Source organism: Elephas maximus, chromosome 17, assembly GCF_024166365.1.
Source record: "Elephas maximus indicus isolate mEleMax1 chromosome 17, mEleMax1 primary haplotype, whole genome shotgun sequence".
Classification (NCBI taxonomy): domain Eukaryota; kingdom Metazoa; phylum Chordata; class Mammalia; order Proboscidea; family Elephantidae; genus Elephas; species Elephas maximus.
The window spans coordinates 25,420,564-25,427,953 of NC_064835.1; the positions used below are offsets into that span (position 1 = coordinate 25,420,564).

The 7,390-nt window shown below is 37.3% G+C and overlaps 1 pseudogene; it reads right to left on the reverse strand.

Moving 5' to 3' along the window:
• Positions 1–3,422: 3,422 nt before the first annotated feature.
• On the reverse strand, positions 3,423–4,358 carry LOC126060711 (olfactory receptor 8B3-like; annotated as a pseudogene).
• Positions 4,359–7,390: the final 3,032 nt, after the last annotated feature.

Below are 7,390 nucleotides of genomic sequence, written 5' to 3' on the forward strand. Positions count from 1 at the left end.
TTGGAAACAATATCTCCAACAAGAATTTAAAAAGCAATATACATATAAAATTTCAAGAACTTAACAATAAAAGGACAAATAACCCATTCATAAAATGGGCAAAGGAGTTGAATAGCCATTTCACCAAAGAGAACATCCATATATTCACCAAACACATGAAAAGATGGCAGCTTCATTAGCCATCAGAGAGAGGCCAATCAAAGCCATAATGAGATATGATTTCATTCCCACTATGATGGCCATAGTAAATTTAAAAACAAAAAACAAATGTTGACAAGGATGTGGTAAAGTTTGAACACTCAACTATTGCTGGTGGCAATGCAAAATGGTACAGCCATTGTGGGAAATAGTGTGGCAGTTTCTCAAAAAACTGAAAATAGAACTACCATAAGACCCAGCAATTTTACTCCTACGTAAATTCCAAAAAGATGTGAAAGCAGAAATTCAAAAACAGACTTGTACACAAATGCTCACTGCAGCTCTGTCCACAATAGCCAAAATGTGGAAACATCTTAAATACCCATTATCAAATGAATGGATAAATAAAATGTGGCATATACATACAGTGAAATGCTACTCAGCCAGTAGGAGAAATGAAGTCTTCATACGTGCTACAGTATGGATGGAGTTTGAAGACATTATGCTGAGGGAAATAAGTCAATCACAAAAGGATAAATATTGTAGGATCTCATTTACGTAAAAAGATAAAAAAAAAAAAAACATAAATGTACAGAGACCAAAGTTTACTTGTGGTTAGAAGGGGAGGTAGGGGAGGGAGGAAAGAGGGCCAAAGGTGATGGAAAATTTTCTTTCATTGGGTTGTATAGAGAACTATTATAATTTCTGTCAATAAGTTGTACACCTGTAAAAAGCTGAATTGGCAAAAGTTGTGTATAGACATATTTATAATAACGACAAAAAGATAAGAGGAGCAGCTGAGGCTTCTTATGTACAACCAAGCAATTCATGGCCTTGGGTTGGAGGTTTAGTGTCATGGTTTCATGTGACATCCAGGTAAGCGGCCTACTAAAGTGTTTAGTGCTTGTTTTCTAACACCTAGTTCCTTGTATACTGCCTGGGGTCTTAAAAGCTTGCAAGCAGCCATCCAAGTCACAACAATTGATCTCTATTCACCTGGAGCAACAGAAGAAGCAACTGAGTCATGAATAGGAGGAAGATATGGAATGTCTAGCTAATTGCCTCCATGAACAACAGGCTTCTTTGGCATGAGACCGGAAGTACTGGATGGTGCCTGGATACCATTATTAAATATTTTAAATAAAGATTCTAAAGAAGACTGATCAAAAAGGGAAAAATGCAGAACAGAATTTCAAGTTCTCATTGGCTCTAGAATTTCTGGAGCCATGGAGAGTGGACAAACCCCTGAAACTATTGCCTTGAGATAATCTTTAAACTTTAAACCAAAAATATTGCCTGAAGTCATCCTAAAAATCCAACAATATCTTAGCTTAACTAGTCAAAAATCTTGCCTTAAGCATTATGCTTTTTTAAGAACTGGGATCAAATTGACAACAGCAACTTTAGATGGGAACCTTAAGGGGGAAGTGAGTTTTTGTTAATGAGAGAGGAACAACTCAGAAAAGGAGGGTGAGAATGGTCACACAACTCAAAGAATGTAATCACTGTCACTAATTAGCTCATGTATGTTTTTTGTGAAGTTGGTGTAGGTTTTGCTGTATGTATTCTCCACAACAAAATAAATAAAATTTTGGAAAAAAAATAATCTGAGGAAAAATGTTTTTTTCAATGATAATTCCTACATCAGCTGCAATCTGAGTTGTGTAAAGCTTAAAATACACAGGGGCATAGCACATCAGAGACACAAAAACACATGCAGTTTAGTTATTCTCAAGTCTTCCTGCTCCCTGGATTTATAATTTCTTTCATAACATACAACCTAAGCACTCATCCTACCCGGAGAAATTCTGTGATCTTCATAATAATTCCTGGACCTTCCAGAAGGGAGAGGGTAGGGACTTTCATTTTCTCATCATTTTGCTTTTGAAATTTCTGCTTCCTAAGTTCAGTTTCAATTACCATGCACTATTTTATCTCCCAAAGTTGCAGTGCTCTCACTACCTGATTCCTCACTAATTTGGCTATACCTTTTCATCCTTCATTCCCTAAAACACTGTTAAGAGTGTATGACCATTGTGCATTATAAGCTCTATCAAAGCTTTTTGTACAGTGTAGATTTCACTGCAGTACTTAAAGAATCTGGGTAAAAGAAAGATTGAAATTCAGTGTCTGAAACCCCACTGACCATTCCCTACACATGGAATCTCTTATTTATTGGCTGTGTGACTCTTTGGTCCTGGTCTAATGACATGTTTCTGGATTTCTTTCTCTCCCATGTCCTCTATTCTTTGAAATAAAAACACCTGCAAATATTTCAAATTCACTTCATTTTATTTTTCAGGAAAAAAATCAGTGTTTATTTGGGTCATTCATCTCCCAACTGTATTTGCCAAATAGGCATCCTCCTCCCATCAGAAAGAATGACCAAAATGTTTCCCTAAACAAACAAAAAAATCCCTGAAAGAAAGTGATGTATCCTCCTGGAACAAAACACAGTCAAATTTCAAAATAAAAATATTTTCCTAAATTTCATGTTTTCTAAAAAATAAACTGAATGAAAACAAAGTATAGTAGAAAGCAGACTTTAAATCAGTGCAGACTTTAAGTCAGTAAGCTAATACCTTACTCTTGGCTTTTTCACTAAGAAGCTTTGTGGCTTCAAGTAAATCATTAATGCCTCTGAGTTTAAGCCTCCCATCCATTTGATAATTATAGATATATGATCAGTTATGTGTCAGTTTGGGTGTAGGAAGTTAAATAAGAAAATTCTCTGTCAAAAGAAGGTTAGTGCATAGTGTTTACACCTATGAAGCGAGTTATACCTGCTAGTGTTCGTGGAACATCTTATCTCTGTAAAATAGTGACTTGTGAAGGACACATGCTCCCACCCAGTTGAGGATAGAAAGACAGGAGTAGAAAGATTAACCCATTAATACATCCAATGGAACATTACAAGTACCTAATAAGAGGCCTCCACTGCAATGGTGTAATGTCACACTAAAATTGCATTATTGAATAATTCACAGAACCACTAATATTTTTCCAAGAGAAAAAAAAAATCCAAATTTACAGTGAAAAATACAGTGATAATAAATTCCTTCCTTAAAAAGTGAGAATTAGAATAAATTATGCAAATGTTGGGTAAAAAAAAGCATACACCTCAAAAATGTAGAAATAAATTACTGAAAAATAGACAAATACCACTCACCAAGGTAAGACCAAGGTAAGAAAGAAATAAGAACAATGCCACCAAAAATACTGAAATTAAATATGCAGAGCCTCCCTGTCCTCTGACAACCTGCACAGAGAGATACTGTTTCTAATCAAAACATTTTCCTACCCAGGATTTTCCTCAGGGCAAGTTTAACATCTTTGTTTCTAAAGCTGTAGATTAAGGGGTTCATCACGGGAACCACATTGGTGTAAAACACAGAAGAGATTTTTCCCTCACCCACAGACCCTGCAGAAGATGGTTTGAGATACATGAATGCACCTGAGCCAAAGAACAGAGAAAGAGCAATTATGTGGGAACTGCAGGTACTGAAGGCTTTGGACCTGTCCTCAGTAAAATTGATGCTGAGGATGCTAGAGAGAATGAAACCATAAGAGATAAAGATGGTAAGACTGGGAAAATAATGTTGATGCCTGCCACAATAAAAACCACCAGCTCATTGACATAGGTGCTGGTACAGGAGAGCCGCAGCAGAGGGCGAAGGTCACAAAAGTAAAGGTTAATTGTGTTGGCATCACAGAAAGTCAGTCTCAGCATGCATCCAGTGTGAGCCACAGCATCAGAAAAGGCCATCAAGTATGAATCAAAAATAAGGTTGAAGCACACTTCAGGGGACATGGCAATGTTATACAAAAGTGGATTACAGATGGCCACATAGTGATCATAGGCCATTAATGTCAATACATCGCATTCAGAAATGACAAAAAAAAAAAAAAGGAAAAAGTAGAGCTGGGTCATGCACCCCTTGTAGGAGATAATATTCTTCTTTGATATGAAGTTCATTAGCATTTTCGGTATAAACAGAAGAATAACAGAGGTCTATGAAGGACAAGCTAAAGAGGAAAAAGTACATGGGGGTGTGAAGGTAAGAAATCAGCCCAAACAGAGTTATCAATCCCAAGTTTACCAACACAGCGACCATATACATTACTAGAAACAGGAAGAACAAAGGGAGTTGGAGATCTGGTTCATCTGTTAATCCTATCAGAATTAATTTGGTCACGAAAGAACCATTTCCAGTAGCCATTTTGCTATAGAACTGCCTGTGGAGACAAGAGGAAGGGGGTACATTAGATGGCAAGCCAGAATTTCCTACAATATCTCCTCCTACAAGAGTAGGGTATATGCCGAGAATGTCTGAGACTAACCCAACCTGGGCCCATATAATTGGCCTTTACTACTATCAAGATATGGAGTGACACTAATCTCCCATTATTAGAGTCTTTGTAAGCTAAAAATGGCAAAGACTACCTCCAAATTTGTCTACACACCGAATGTCAGTGTTGCCTTATGTAACATGACAGCTGGAATTACCAAGGAATAAAGAAGAAAGATGATCAGGACAGAATTGCCTCTTTCTCAAACGATTATTTCTTCACTCACTTGAGCACCCCCCCCCCCCACAAATAAATTAGAAGCAGAAGCCCTAGGATCATGGTCCTGCCTTCAGATGCAAATTAGATGTTGGCAGAATGGGAACCATGAACATTGTTTCTAATTCAAAACTAAGGAACCAGAGTCTAGGAGAGGTCCTGTAACAGCTCCTTGTCACAGAGTAAAAGTCATAAATCCAGAAAAATGAGAGTTCCTTCCTGGGAGAGGAAATTTACTGAGAGACAGAATCCACAGCAGCCCTAATGTCTGAACATAATGTGCTCCCAGCTGAGTCAGAATCTTCCAATTACTGTTGGACTGCACAAAATGGGAAAGAAAGGGCATATGGTAGATCCCAGCATTTTCTTTCAAAATAAGTGGGACATTAATATGGAAGGAACTGAAGAACTCCCCTTTTTATACCAAAATATGTATATGCTTCTTTTTCGATTTTTTTCTTACTCCTGTGGTCCCAGAAGAGAAATTTCAAGCTCTGAGGCTTTGTTTCCTTTGATTTTAACAGGATGTTGTCCTGGATTAATTTCTGAAATGCCCTGAAAATCTTTTTGAGCTACAGATGATATTTTCTGATTTTAATATTGAGTGTTCTCAAGGAACAGGGGAAAAAAGTATTATTATCACCATTTCCACTTGACGAAGCGCAGACGATTTAGTGTGAGTTACTGATGTAATGCACTTGATTATAAACAGGTTAGAGCTGGCTCAGGCTCTTCCCCAGGGAACAGATCCTGCAAATAAAAGAGAAATAAGGGGATTGCGCTTACACCCTGGACCATGATCTGTCTTTAGTTCCCGAGGGATCGGTGTTTACTCAAGTTTTCAACTCACTCAAGGGATTACACATCCCCCAATGCAGAGCCATAAAAAAAACTCCCATATCCTTATCATCTTCATCTCTGAAGGGAAATCTATTGTATTATTTTCTTTCCTCTTCTTCCCAAATCCTTAAGGGAGATTTTGCCAAAAGATTTCTTCCTTAAAGCTTCTTTATGTCATAATATTAAATGTACAGGATTGCAGTACTTGCCTTGAGTTGTTGTCTCCTGGAGTGTCTCTAAATCAGTTCTTAGTTTATTGCCTTCCTTGTAAAGTGTTTAAATATTTACTATAAATTTCTACCTGGATGTCCTCCTGGGTCCTTAAACATTTCAGTAACTGAGTTCATCAATCTCTTCTCATCATAATACTTAAGAGTGTGGGCTACAGAGTGAGAGGGCATAAGTATGAATTCCATCTCCATATCTACTAATTATCACACCTTGGGCAGGTGATTTAAACTCTCTGTGCTTCAGGTTCATCATTGATAAAATAGGGCTGGTAATGATAGAATCTCTCTCATTGGGTTGTTGTGACAATTAAATGAGCTAGCATAAGCAAAATGCTCAGAACAGTGCCTGCCTTATGTTAAACAGTCAATAAATATCTGCTGCCATTCTCTATGTTCTCATAGCTCCTGGGAGAGCCTCCATCATAACACTCATCAGACATATTTTTCCTTTTTTTTTTTTTTCCATGTTCCTCTCTAAACTGTAATCTCTGTTGGGACAAAGATCACTTCTGTCTTGTTTACTACTTTGCTTTGGAGGCTAAGAATGGTGCATATTATATAATAGGCACTCAATAAATATTAGTGGAAATTAAATTGTTTTCTGGATAAAACCTTCAAAATATTTTCCACATTTCTCTTCTGCCAAGTAGGAGAGTCTACCATCACAATGAACTCCATCTCTTTCCCACAGTCACTCCCCATGTTCAGGCACTTTCTTCAGTTTAAACTGAACTCTACTACTGAATTGCATGATCCCTAATTGTTATTCTAGCATATTCCCACATATGTCTCTAATTTAGCCACATGCCCCATAAAAATCGCTTTGTGGTCGAGTCAATTCTAACTCATAGTAAAACCTGTAGACAGAGTAGAACTGTCCCATAGGATTTCCAAGGAGCGGCTGGTGGATTCAATCTGTCAACCTTTTGATTAGCAGCCTGAGCTCTTAACCACTACACCTCCAGGGCCCCTAGATACCTGCACTGCAGCCAAAATAATCTCTAAAAGCACAACTCTGTCCCCCCCTACCTCAGGAACTTCCAAAAGTTCTCCATTATCTCTGGGAATATGAATCTGTGTAATAACCATATAAGACTCCAAAACTATGATTCAGCCTTGGTAAAGATTGAAAGTGAAACCAAATCTAGTTATGTTTGATGAAAAGCCAAGAAAGAAATACTCTGATTTAAGTATTGGTATATTAAGTATTGTACAAACTTAATTTAATTAATTGCTAAATAAAAAAAAATTGGGTAAGAAATTTATTAATGCAGCATGTTGAATAAAGGTCTGAAGTTAGGAGAAAATTATTAATTGTATTAATTGAGGAAACTCCACAATTGCTTATCGTGTGTCATGGATTGAATTGTGTCCCCAAAAAATATGTGTCAACTTGGTTAGGCCATGATTCCCAGTATTGTGTGGTTGTTCTCCATTTTGTGATTATAATTTTATGATGAAGAGGATTAGGGTGGGATTCTAACACCCTTACCTAGGTCACATCCCTGATCCAATGTAAAGGGAGTTTCCCTGACCTGTAGCCTGCACCACCTTTTATCTCTGAAAAGATAAAAAGGAAAGGGAAGTGAACAGAGAAGGGGTACTTTATACCACCA